Raw genomic sequence first — 15,140 nt, 5'->3', positions numbered from 1 at the left:
AAATGTTTTTGATAAGATCACGAGGCATCGGATCGAATTGTTCGAGTCCGAAATTTTTAAAATTGATTTTTGGATAAATTTGAATTTTTGAAAAATTTAAATATTTTATCCGTTAAATTGAATTTTGAAAATTGATTATTTTGGTACAATTGATGATAAGATGTGATCTTATGGATGGATAAGATAAAATATGATTTTATCTTTTAAATTATGATGCCACAGCATGTTTATCCAATTATTTAAATTTTGAATTTAAAATTGGATAATGGGATGATCGATTGCCATAACCAATTTTGTAGGTGTATGTTAGGAATTTACATTTGTCTTATTGTTGTTGGTGTTTATTAATGGGCTTGGTTTATAGCCCAATATGATTGTCATATGTAATAAAAGTGGGCCTGGTTTATGGCCCGTTCCCACCCCTACAAATGTATCCCATATTTGTCATCGAAATTTATTGTAAATTTATTAGACTTAGTGGGAGACAAAGATTTGAAGAAATGGTGGGCCCAGCAGACAATGAAGACTGAAGAAATGTAAATTGGAAGCTCAATGTAATAGGATTGCATTGCATACCTGCATATTACCTAGGATTGGACTTAGACTCGTGATTGACAACCACGGGTCGAATAGATAATGGGATCGATCATCCTTAAATAATATATGATATTATTGATGTATGCATGTTTAGAACAAATTGTATGAATCCCGCAAGCATACATAAAAATGAATGATGAGACAAATTTTCAAAATTAAAAATCCCTCATTTTAAATATGATTTAAAATTTATATCAAGATTAATAAAAGGGAATTTAAATATTGTTTAAATTTTCCTACCTTCCATCAACGATCAATGTATGAGATGCTACCCGCAGATATGGTTCGGCTCATATTATTGGGGGGGCCCGTTCGTCGGAAAGCTGTACATTGGATCGACAAATGTTGTAAGTTGGGTGGAACTCCCATGGGATCGGCTCATATTATTGGGGGATCCACATGGCGACCATCCATCACAACTTAATATTGATGGGTCATCTTGACATGTCACAATAAACGGCGTCATATTATTGGGCCCTTATTGGACATGAGGTAAATACATGGGGGTTACTTTGGAAGTAATTGGGCTCTACCTTTTGAAAATTATGGTTGGCTGATATTATTCGGGACTATGATTTGTCAATTGGACTCCATGTTCTCACTAAGGAAAAAGTTTCCCGTTTTCACTAGAGGGTGGTGAAATCGTTAAAATAGTGGGAGTGTAATTCATAAATTTAAAATTCGCCATATTTTATATCTTAGTAAATTAATTAAACAATCACTGATTATTGTCTGTTTCCTTTTCAGTATATCGTTACAATGAATTCGCGTAATCCACTATTTGCAATTCTCGAACAAAACAAACTCACTGGCGCAAACTATACGGAATGGTTCCGTAAGTTAAAGATTATTCTCACTTCGGAAAAGGCTTTCTACGTGTTAGAGAAGCCGCCCCCGAAGGAAGCCCCGGCTAATACAAGTCCAAAAGAGTTGGCCAAACTTGATTTATGGTGGGACCATGATATCAAGGCCAAATGCTACTTGCAGGCTTCGATGTCTGATGAACTCCAGAGGCGATTTGAGGATGCCGTGAATGCTGCTGACATTCACAAAGCACTCAAGGAGCTATTTGGAGCTCAGTCAAGGTCGGAGAGGTATGCCATTGTCAGAGAGCTCATGACAAGCTGCATGCGAGAGGGGACTTCTGTCCGTGAGCATGGGGTGCGCATGATTGGGCTCATTGAAAAGTTGGTAACACTCGACTTGACTTTGGAGCATGAACTCAGCTCGGACTTGTTACTCCTTTCACTTCCTTCATCGTATGACGGTTTTGTGGTGAACTTCAACATGAACAAGATAGAGGCCACCCTTGAAGAGATGGTCAATATGCTTGTCACATATGAAGCCACACTAAAGAAGGATAAACCGGTACTCTTGGTTGGGTCCTCTTCTAACTCGAAGAAGGGGCCAAGTGGAAAGGGTAAGAAGCGTTCTGCCCCGTCCAAGAAGAGTGTACCGAATAAGAAGGGGAAGGCCAAGGTTTCATATGAGAAGAAGGATGAAAACGTTTGCCATTACTGCAAGAAGCCCGGTCATTGAAAACGTAACTGCAAGGAATACCTCGATCAGTTGCGAACTGAAAAGGGTATGTTTTACATTGAAATAAATGTTTCTCTTAATACTTCTTCTTGGGTATTGGATACCGGATGTGGATCTCACATTTGCAATGATTTGCAGGTGATGACAAGAAGTCGTAAGCTAAGGATAGGTGAGACCCAACTGAGACTCGGGAATGGTTCAAGAGTCGAAGCCAAAGCGATAGGAGACATTTATTTAATTTTGCAAAACAATTTTTAGTTATTTTTTAGAGATGTTTTGTATGTTCCGGATTTGGTCAAAAACATTATTTCTATTTCTATGCTTGATAGAGATGGTTATTCTTGCAATTTTGTGAATGAGATTTGCAATATTTACAAGAATGAATGTTTGATTGGAAATGGACAACTTGAAAACGATCTATATAACTTAAAATTAAAAGACGTTTCAATGAATTATGTCGATAAACCGGTAACAACAAATAAAAGGAAAAACAATAGTCAAAACCCGGCAAATCTTTGGCATGCTAGGCTAGGTCATATTTCCTCAAGGAGGATGAACAAGCTAGTGGGAGAGGGCATGTTTGATATGTCTGATATTAAATCTCTACCTACTTGTGAATCCTGCCTGAAAGGAAAAATGACTAAATCTCCATTCAAGGGGAAACCTAAGCGTAGTCAAAATCTGTTGGATTTGATCCATACAGATGTTTGTGGTCCATTTAGAATTGGTACACAATTTGGCCACACCTACTTCATTACCTTTACTGATGATTATTCAAGGTATGGGTATTTATATTTAATGAAATATAAGTCTGAAGCATTTGAAAAGTTCAAAGAATTCAAGGCTGAAGTAGAAAACAAACTAGGCAAAAGTATTAAGGCACTTCGATCGGATCGTGGTGGAGAATACTTAAGTGCCGAGTTTTTGGACTATCTAAAAGAGAATGGGATTCTCTCTCAGTGGACTCCTCCTATGACACCGCAGCTGAATGGTGTTTCGGAGCGTAATAATAGAACCTTGTTGGACATGGTTCGATCCATGATGAGCTTCACTGAGCTCCCACCATCGTTTTGGGGCTACGCGCTTGAAACGGCGGTTTTGTTGTTGAACAACGTTCACACTAAAGCAGTAGATAAAACATCATACGAGTTATGGAATGGCAAATCTCCTAAGTATTCGTACTTGAGGATTTGGGGATGTCCTGCTTACGTGAAGAAGACAGTGGGAGATAAGTTGGATAGTCGATCCATCTTATGTTATTTTGTGGGGTATCCGAAGAATTCAATCGGATATTATTTCTATCATCCTGCTGAAACAAAGGTGTTTGTTTCAAGGAATGCCACCTTCTTGGAGAAGGAATTCTTATTGGATAAGAAAGGCAAGATGATGGAACTCGAAGAAATTCGAGAAGAACCCGAAATACAAATTAACGATCCTACACCTCAAGAATCATCACAAGACACACCTATTGCTAGAAGATCCGAGAGGACTTCTAGGCCTCCTGTTAGATATGGTCTTCTTCTTGAAGGGGATCAAAGTGAACCCGATATTGGATGTGATCCAAGAAACTTCAAGGAAGCAATTTCTGATGCGGATTCTAATTTATGGCTTGAAGCAATGCAGTCGGAAATAGACTCGATGCATTCAAACCAAGTTTGGTCTTTAGTAGATCCTCCTGATGGAATTGTTCCAATAGGATGTAAATGGATTTACAAAAGAAAACTTGGGCCTGATGGCAAGGTGTTGACCTATAAGGCACGATTGGTTGCAAAAGGTTATACTCAAAGACAAGGAGTTGACTATGATGAAACCTTTTCACCAGTCGTAATGTTCAAGTCCATAAGAATCCTAATTGCCATAGCAGCATGGTATGACTATGAGATATGGCAAATGGATGTGAAGACTGCATTTCTTAATGGAAACATTAAGGAAGAAATCTATATGATGTAGCCTGAAGGATTCACCTCCATGGGAAGCGAGCATAAGGTATGCAAGATTCAGAGATCAATTTATGGTCTAAAACAAGCATCAAGACGTTTGAACCAGAAATTTGATGAAACAATAAAGGATTTTGGTTTCATCAAGAACCCGGAGGAACCATGCGTGTACAAGAAAGTAGTTAAGGATGCGCTAACATTCTTAGTACTTTATGTTGATGACATCCTACTCATTGGGAATGACGTAGGGATGTTGCAGTCAACAAAGATATGGTTATCAGGTAGATTCTCGATGAAGGATTTGGGTGAGGCATCCTATATTCTAGGGATACAGATCTATAGAGATAGATCTAAGAGAATGATAGGACTCACTCAAGAAACCTACATCGACACTATATTGAAAAGGTTTTCAATGGATGAGTCCAAGAGAGGACATCTACCTATGTGTCATGGAGTTTCTCTATCCAAGTCTATGTGTCCCAAGACTGACGAAGAGATAGAGAAAATGACACATATACCATATGCGTCAGCCATAGGTAGTATCATGTATGGGATGATATCTACTAGATCGGATGTGTCCTATGCTCTGAGCGTCACGAGCAGATATCAAGCCAATCCAGGTCAAATGCATTGGAAAGCCGTGAAGGATATTCTTAAGTACTTGAGAAGAACTAAGAATATATTCATGGTTTATGGTGGAAGAGAATTGAAGTTGGAAGGCTACACCGACTCTAGCTTCCAAAGTGACGTGGATGACTCGAAATCAACCTCTGGATTTGTATTCGTGCTCAATGGTGGTGCTGTCTCTTGAAAGAGTTCCAAGCAAGACACCACAGCGGATTCCACCACTGAGGCAGAATACATTGCAGCATCAGCTGCTGCTAAAGAGGCGGTTTGGATGAGGAAATTCATCCAAGAGTTGGGTGTGATTCCAAAATCTGTTGGTCCAGTCCCGGTGTACTGCGACAACACTGGTGCCGTTGCTCAGGCAAAGGAACCAAGGTCTCATCAAAGATCCAAACACATACTGAGGAAATACCACATCATCCGGGAGATCGTGGAAAGAGGAGACATTACAGTCGAGAGAGTGGCCTCTGCAGATAATATCGCTGATCCGCTTACGAAGCCCTTGAAAGAGTGGGTGCCCGGTGAGCCAACTTGTGGCTAAGGGCTTTGATGACTCTTTGTATAAACAATCTTTTGTTTAATATAATTTACACTTTTTATTAATGGTAATGACTTTATCTTTCTTCATATTGTTATATTGTGATATACTATTGTTGTTTTGATAAAGACCTTGAATATACTATAGTGTACGTAAGATGTGGTAGAACATGGGGATGTCTATCATGAAACACATCTTATAGTCACTGTATATTCTAAATTGTTCCTAGTCGATTGAGCCGTCCGATAATAAGGATAAGGATCGCTCGAGTTTGAGACTAGCATTTGCGATGCAGAGTACCACGTTTCATTGGTAAGGAACATAGAGATGTTTGAAGCATGCAAATGGATATTCATACGATGAATGATCGAACTACCCTATCCGGACTTTCCAAGTGGTTATCACTTATCGAGTGGATAAAGTCCGCGGTTTTGGTTGTACACCATTAGTCCTTATTACTTGAAACATCATTGAGACTCTATATGCTAGTACTGTGTTTTGACTCGTTTACCGACTCTATTGGGGTCATCAGGTGTCGGGATTGGGTACAGTTACAACACATATAGGAGTCGATGCTTTGTTGTCAAGGATTCACCACATACTTGCGAGTGTGGATATCCTATGCGATCTGAGGAGATATTAGTGTGACGAATCTCTGGCCAGAGTACATGATGTGATTTAAGAAATGGTTTCTTAGTAGCACATGCGATGTCACTATTTGATCTTTAAGATGTATTGCATAATTATCGAATCTCGAACGACTCTCGATATACCAATGGTTGTTGATTCGATCGGGATATATGGATGAAGGGACCGTACTGTACGCTAACCAAAATCTATTGGTTCTTGTAGGCACTATCAGTGATACCTGGGGAATCATGGGGCGATGTTGCTAGGCGCTCATACCATGATTCGATGGGCAAGTCGGAAATTGTTGTTCCGAGTCACAAGGAGTTGTGAGCCCACGGCTAGCTGTATCCCTGAACCATTGAGGGTCACACAGTGTAATGGATTTTTAATCCCCGTTGAGATAGTTAAATTTAAAGAGTTAAATTTAATGAACGAAGAAGTTGGACTTCTTATTTAAGAGTAGAGGAGTAAGATTTCCTAAAATGACATAGGGATGGCCATTTTTGGAAATCACTGAATTCGGATTCAGAAAAATTTATCTTGACTTTAAAAGGTGCAGAAATGGTTTCTGTGCACATTGGTGAAATCGGTTTATCAATCGGAGTCACGATGAATTTTATATTAATTTCTGAACATGCGGGCTTTGCTTGTCGGGCTTGAACTTATGACTAATGGGCCCTAAGCTGTTAGTGGCCTGCATTATAAATAAGTTATTGCAGTACAGAAATTAAAAACACAACAGGTCATAAAATAATTTTCAAAAACCCTAATTTTATTGATTGTGGCCGCCGCCCCCTCTCCCTCTGCTCGAGAAAATCCAGCCTGTGATTTTGAATTACAGTCTGGTTTAACGGATCAAATTCGTTAATCTCTTCGTAGAAACTTCTGATAGATTTTCTAGTGCAATCTATCAGAGGGATTAAATATCCGTTCGTGGACCTGATTGAAGAACAGTTCGTCCATCAGTTCCAGGGATATACAACAAGAGCAGAGAAATCTGTTGGTGTCCAAAATCTCGATTCGAGATTAAAGGTAAAAATTTTATAATTGTTATTTAATTTTTACACACACAATTTAATCGTAAGGTTGATACCTATTATGGAATCGTTCCATACAAAATTTTTAAACTTCCGCTGCACCGGGTATCAATCCTAATTGATCTGATCGCCAAGTTCTCCAACAGTGGTATCAGAGTCAGGTTGCTCAGATCAAGCGATTAAATTTATCGATTGTACAAAAAATTTTTGGCCTCGGTTTTTGAAAAAAAATAAATATTTTAAAAATAAAAAAAAAAAAAAATTTTCGGGCAAAAACCCGGGCAGCGATTGGATCGCTGCCCGGGGCAGGGGCAGCGATCGTCGCTGCCCCGGGCAGTGCACGGCGCTGCACAGGGTGGCGCACGGCGCTGCCCGGCCCGACCCCATTAGGGCGCGGGCAGCCCGGGAATGTCCCGGGCGGCCCGCGGGAAAAATTATTTTTTAATTTTTAAATTAAATTTTAATATGTTAAAATTCTATTTTTGGTCCGATCGAAAATTGTTTTGATTGGTCCACGAGGCGTCGGATCGAATTGTTCGAGTCCGAAAATTTTAAAATTGATTTTTGGATAAATTTGAATTTTTGGAAAATTTAAATATTTTATCCGTTAAATTGAATTTTGAAATTAATTATTTTTGGTACAATTGATGATAAGATATGATCTTATGGATATATTGATAAAATATGATTTTATGTATAAAATTGGATTTTATAGATAAAATATGATTTTATTTGATAAAAAGATAAAATATGATTTTGTATGTAAAATAAGATTTTATGTATGAAATATGATTTTATCCTTTTAAATTTAAATTGACATTGCATGTTATCCAATAAATTAATTTTGAATTAAATGTTATTGGATAAGGATGATCGATTGCCATGACCAATTTTGTAGGTGTATGTTAGGAATTTACATTTGTTTTATTGTTGTTGATTTTATTAATGGGCCTGGTTTATGGCCCAATATGAATGTCATATGTAATAAAAGTGGGCTTGGTTTATGGCCCGTTCCCACCCCTTAAAAATGTATCCCCTACTTGTCATTGTTATTTATTGTAAATACATTAGATTTAGTGGGAGATCAAGATTTGAAGATGGAGGTGGGCCCAGCAGACAATAAAGACAGAAGAAATGTAAATTGGAAGCAAATGTAATAGGATTGCATTGCATACTGCATATTACCTAGGATTGGACTAAGACTCGTGATTGGCAACCACGGGTCGATTAGAAATGGAATCGATCATCCTATATAATATGTGATATTATAGTTGTATGCATGTTTTAGACATAATTGTGTGAATCCGGCAAGCATACAAAACTTTAAAAATGATGAGACAAATTTTTATAATTAAAATCCCTCATTTTAAATATGATTTAAAATTGATATCAAGATAAATAAAGGAAATTTAAATTTGTTTAAATGTTCCTACCTTCCATCAACGATCAATGTATGAGATGCTACCCGCGGATACGGTCCGGCTCATATTATTGGGGGGGGCCCGTTCGTCGGAAAGCTGTACATTGGATCGACACATGTTGTAAGTTGGGTGGAACTCCCATGGGATCGGCTCATATTATTGGGGGATCCACATGGCGACCGTCCATCACAACTTAATATTGATGGGTCATCTTGACATGTCACAATAAACGGCGTCATATTATTGGTCCCTTATTGGACATGAGGTAAAAACGTGAAGGTTGCTTTGGAAGCAATTGGGTTCTACCTTTTGAAAATTATGGTTGGCTGATATTATTCGGGACCATAAGTTTGTCAATTGGACTCCATGTTCTCACTAAGGAAAACAGTTTCCCGTTTTCACTAGAGGGTAGTGAAATCGTTAAAATAGTGGGAGTGAGATTCATAAAATAAATTTCGCCTATTTTATGTCTTAGTAAATTTCTTAAACAATCACTGATATTTGTCTGTTTCTTTTCAGTATTTCATAAGATGAATTCGCGTAATCCACTTTTCTCGATCCTCGAACAAAATAAGTTGACTGGCGCAAACTATACGGAATGGTTCCGTAAGTTGAAGATTGTCTTGACTTCGGAGAAGATGCTCTACGTGTTAGAAAAATCTCCTCCGAAGGAAGCACCAGCTGACGTAAGTCCGGAGGAGTTAGCCAAACTTGATACATGGTGGGACCATGATATCAAGACCAAATGCTATATGCAAGCCTTGATGTCTGATGAACTCCAGAGGCGATTTGAGGACACCGTGAATGCTGCTGACATTCACGTTCAACTCAAGGAACTTTTTGGGGCTCAATCGAGGGCTGAAAGGTTCGCTACTGTAAAGGAGCTAATGACGTGTCGCATGCGTGAAGGGACTTCGGTCCGTGATCATGGGGTACGAGTGATTTGGCTCATACAGAAGTTAGTAACCCTTGATTTGGTGTTGGAGCATGAACTCAACGTGGACTTACTACTTCTGTCTCTTCCTTCTTCGTTTGACGGATTTGTGGTGAATTTCAATATGAACAAGATAGAGTCCTCCCTTGAAAAGATGGTCAATATGCTTGTGACATATGAATCCACATTAAAGAAGGATAAACCGGCTTTCTTGGTGGGCTCCTCTTCTTCTGCTAAGAAGGGGCCAAGTACAAAGGGTAAGAAACGTTCTGCCCCACCCAGGAAAATCGAACCCGAAAAGAAGTACAAGACAAAGGCTTCAAACATGGGAAAATCCAAGGATGTTTGCCATTACTGCAAGAAGCCCGGTCATTGGAAGCGTAACTGCAAGGAATATCTAGAGCAGTTGCGAACTGCGAAGGGTATGTTCTATATTGAAATAAATGTTTCACTTAATACTACTTCTTGGGTATTGGATACCGGATGTGGATCTCACATTTGAAATGATTTGCAGGTGATGACAAGAAGTCGCAGGCTTAGGATGGGTGAGACCCAGCTGAGGCTCGGAAATGGTTCCAGAGTTGAAGCAAAAGCCGTGGGAGATGTTTATTTAATTTTGCAGAACGGTTTTAAGTTACTTTTAAGAGATGTTTTATTTGTTCCGGATTTTATTAAAAACATTATTTCTGTTTCTATGCTTGATAGAGATGGTTATTCTTGCAATTTTGTGAATGAGATTTGCAATATTTACAAGAATGAATGTTTGATTGGAAATGGACAACTTGAAAACGATCTATACAACTTAAAGCTAAAAGACGTTCCAATAAATTATGTTGATAAACCGGCAACAACAAACAAAAGGAAAATCGATAGCCAAAACCCGGCAAACCTTTGGCACGCTAGGCTAGGTCATATTTCCTCAAGGAGGATGAACAAGCTAGTGGGAGAGGGCATGTTTGATATGTCTGATATTAACTCTCAACCTACTTGTGAATCCTGCCTAAAAGGAAAAATGACTAAATCTTCTTTTAAGGGGAAACCTGAGCGTAGTCAAAATCTGTTGGATTTGATCCATACAGATGTTTGTGGTCCATTTAGAGTTGATACTCAATATGGCCACACCTACTTCATTACCTTTACTGATGATTATTCGAGGTATGGGTATTTATATTTAATGAAATATAAGTCTGAAGCATTTGAAAAGTTCAAAGAATTCAAGGCTGAAGTAGAAAACAAGCTAGGTAAAAGTATTAAAGCACTCCGATCGGATCGAGGTGGAGAATACTTGAGTACCGAGTTTTTGGACTATCTAAAAGAGAATGGGATTCTCTCTCAGTGGACTCCTCCTATGACACCACAGCTTAATGGTGTATCGGAGCGTCGTAATCGAACTTTGTTGGACATGGTTTGGTCCATGATGAGCTTCACTGAGCTTCCACCTTCGTTTTGGGGCTATGCGCTTGAAACGGCGGTATTGTTGTTGAACAACGTCCACACTAAAGCAGTGGACAAAACACCATACGAGTTATGGAATGGCAAAGCTCCTAAGTATTCGTACTTGAGGATTTGGGGATGTCCTGCTTACGTGAAGCGGACAGTGGGAGATAAGTTGGATAGTCGATCCAGCTTATGTTATTTTGTAGGGTATCCGAAGAATTCAATCGGATATTATTTCTATTATCCTGCTGAAACAAAGGTGTTTGTTTCAAGGAATGCCACCTTCTTGGAGAAGGAGTTCTTCTTGGATAAGAAAGGCGAGATGATGGAACTCGAAGAAATTCGAGAAGAACCCGAAATACAAAATAACGATCCTACACCTCAGGAACCATTGATAGACACGCCTGTACCTAGAAGATCCGAGAGGACTTCTAGACCTCCTATTCGATATGGTCTTCTTCTTGAAGGGGATCAAGATGAACCCGATGTTGGATGTGATCCAAGAAACTTCAAGGAAGCAATTTCTGATGCGGATTCAAATTTATGGCTTGAAGCTATGCAGTCGGAAATAGATTCGATGCATACAAACCAAGTTTGGTCTTTAGTAGATCCTCCCGATGGAATTGTTCCAATAGGGTGTAAATGGATCTACAAAAGAAAGCTTGGGCCTGATGGTAAGGTATTGACCTACAAGGCGCGATTGGTGGCAAAAGGTTATACTCAAAGACAAGGAGTTGACTATGATGAAACTTTTTCACCAGTTGCAATGTTCAAGTCCATAAGAATCCTTATTGCCATAGCTGCATGGTATGACTATGAGATATGGCAAATGGATGTGAAGACTGCTTTTCTTAATGGAGACATTAAGGAAGAAATCTATATGAAGCAGCCTGAGGGGTACACATCCATGGGAAGCGAGCATAAGGTATGCAAGCTTCAGAGATCAATTTATGGTCTAAAACAAGCATCAAGAAGTTGGAACCAGAAATTTGATGAAACAATAAAAGATTTTGGTTTCATCAAGAATCCGGAGGAACCATGCGTGTACAAGAAAGTAGTTAAGGATGCTGTGACATTCTTAGTACTTTATGTTGATGACATCCTACTCATTGGGAATGATGTAGGGATGTTGCAGTCAACAAAGATATGGTTATCAAGTAGATTCTCGATGAAGGATTTGGGTGAGGCATCCTATATTCTAGGGATACAGATCTATAGAGATAGATCTAAGAGAATGATAGGACTCACTCAGTCAACCTACATCGACACCATATTGAAACGGTTTTCAATGGATGGGTCCAAGAGAGGACATCTATCCATGTGTCATGGAGTTTCTCTATCCAAGTCTATGTGTCCCAAGACGGATGAAGAGATAGAGAAAATGACACATGTACCATATGCGTCAGCCATAGGTAGTATCATGTATGGGATGATATCTACCAGACCGGATGTAGCATTTGCTCTGAGTGTCACGAGCAGATATCAAGCTAATCCCGGTCAAATGCATTGGAAAGCCGTGAAGGACATTCTTAAGTACTTACGAAGGACTAAGAATATGTTCATGGTATATGGAGGAAGAGAACTAAAATTGGAAGGCTATACCGACTCTAGCTTCCAAAGTGACGTGGATGACTCGAAGTCAACCTCTGGATTTGTGTTCATGCTCAATGGCAGTGCTATCTCTTGGAAGAGTTCCAAGAAGGACACCACAGCGGATTCCACCACTGAGGCAGAATACATTGCAGCATCAACTGCTGCTAAAGAGGCCGTTTGGATGAGGAATTTCGTCCAAGAGTTGGGCGTTATTCCTGAAGTTGTTGGTCCAGTCCCGGTGTACTGTGACAACACGGGTGCCATTGCTCAGGCAAAGGAACCAAGGTCTCATCAAAGATCCAAACACGTACTGAGGAAATACCACATCATCCGGGAGATTGTGGAAAGAGGAGATATCACTGTCGAAAGAGTGGCCTCTGCAGACAATATCGCTGATCCACTTACTAAGCCCTTTCCAGGACCATTATTTGACAAACATCGCGAAGCAATGGGTCTACGTAGTATGACTAGTTGGCTATAGGGCAAGTGGGAGATTGAAAGAGTGGGTGCCCGATGAGCCAACTTGTGGCTAAGGGCTTTGATGACTCTTTGTATAAACAATCTTTTGTTTAATATAATTTACACTTTTTATTAATGGCAATGACTTTATCTTTCTTCATATTGTTATATTGTGATATACTATTGTTGTTTTGATAAATACCTTGAATATACTATAGTGTATGTAAGATGTGGTAGAACATGGGGATGTCTATCATGAAACACATCTTATAGTCACTGTATATTCTAAACTGTTCCTAGTCGATTGAGCCGTCCGATAATAAGGATAAGGATCGCTCGAGTTTGAGACTAGCATTTGCGATGCAGAGTACCACGTTTCATTGGTAAGGAACATAGAGATGTTCGAAGCATGCAAATGGATATTCATACAATGAATGATCGAACTACCCTATCCGGACTTTCCAAGTGGTTATCACTTATCGAGTGGATAAAGTCCGCGGTTTTGGTTGTACACCATTAGTCCTTATTACTTGAAACATCATTGAGACTCTATATGCTAGTACTGTGTTTTGACTCGTTTACCGACTCTATTGGGGTCATCAGGTGTCGGGATTGGGTACAGTTACAACACATATAGGAGTCGATGCTTTGTTGTCAAGGATTCACCACATACTTGCGAGTGTGGATATCCTATGCGATCTGAGGAGATATTAGTGTGACGAATCTCTGGCCAGAGTACATGATGTGATTTAAGAAATTGTTTCTTAGTAGCACATGCGATGTCACTATTTGATCTTCAAGATGTATTGCATAGTTATCGAATCTCGAACGACTCTCGATATACCAATGGTTGTTGATTCGATCGGGATATATTGATGAAGGGACCGTACTGTACGCTAACCAAAATCTATTGGTTCTTGTAGGCACTATCAGTGATACCTAGGGAATCATGGGGCGATGTTGCTAGGCGCTCATACCATGATTCGATGGGCAAGTCAGAAATTGTTGTTCCGAGTCACAAGGAGTTGTGAGCCCACGGCTAGCTGTATCCCTGAACCATTGAGGGTCACACAGTGTAATGGATTTTTAATCCCCGTTGAGATAGTTAAATTTAAAGAGTTAAATTTAATGAACAAAGAAGTTAGACTTCTTATTTAAGAGTAGAGGAGTAAAATTTCCTAAAATGACATAGGGATGGCCATTTTTGGAAATCACTGAATTCGGATTCAGAAAAATTTATCTTGACTTTAAAAGGTGCAAAAATGGTTTCTGTGCACATTGGTGAAATCGGTTTATCAATCGGAGTCACGATGAATTTTATATTAATTTCTGAACATGCGGGCTTTGCTTGTCGGGCTTGAACTTATGACTAATGGGCCCTAAGCTGTTAGTGGCCTGCATTATAAATAAGTTATTGCAGTACAGAAATTAAAAACACAACAGGTCATAAAATAATTTTCAAAAACCCTAATTTTATTGATTGTGGCCGCCGCCCCCTCTCCCTCTGCTCGAGAAAATCCAGCCTGTGATTTTGAATTACAGTCTGGTTTAACGGATCAAATTCGTTAATCTCTTCGTAGAAACTTCTGATAGATTTTCTAGTGCAATCTATCAGAGGGATTAAATATCCGTTCGTGGACCTGATTGAAGAACAGTTCGTCCATCAGTTCCAGGGATATACAACAAGAGCAGAGAAATCTGTTGGTGTCCAAAATCTCGATTCGAGATTAAAGGTAAAAATTTTATAGTTGTTATTTAATTTTTACACACACAATTTAATCGTAAGGTTGATACCTATTATGGAATCGTTCCATACAAAATTTTTAAACTTTCGCTGCACCGGGTATCAATCCTAATTGATCTGATCGCCAAGTTCTCCAACAGCCCTTGCCAGGACCATTGTTTGACAAACATCGCAAAGCAATGGGATTACGTAATATGACTAGTTGGCTTTAGGGCAAGTGGGAGATTGAAAGAGTGGGTGCTCGGATATCCAACTTGTGGCTAAGGGCTTTTATGACTCTTTGTGTAAACAATCTTTATTTAATATAATTTACATTTTATTAATGGCAATGACTTTATCTTTCTTCATATTGTTATATTGTGATATACTATTGTTGTTTTGATAAAGACCTTGAATATACTATAGTGTATGTAAGATGTGGTAGTACATGGGGAAGACTATCATGAAACACATCTTATAGTCACTGTATATTCTAAACAGTTCCTAGTCGATTGAACCATCCGAAAATAAGGATAAGGATCGCTCGAGTTTGAATGCAGAGTACCACATTTCATTGGTAGGGAACATAGAGATGTTCGAAGCATGCAAATGGATATTCATATGATGAATGATCGAACTACCCTATTCGGACTTTCCAAGTGGTTATC

This window comes from Henckelia pumila, chromosome 1, assembly GCF_033568475.1.
Source record: "Henckelia pumila isolate YLH828 chromosome 1, ASM3356847v2, whole genome shotgun sequence".
In the NCBI taxonomy this organism is placed as follows: domain Eukaryota; kingdom Viridiplantae; phylum Streptophyta; class Magnoliopsida; order Lamiales; family Gesneriaceae; genus Henckelia; species Henckelia pumila.
Note: the sequence above shows the minus strand (reverse complement) of the source record.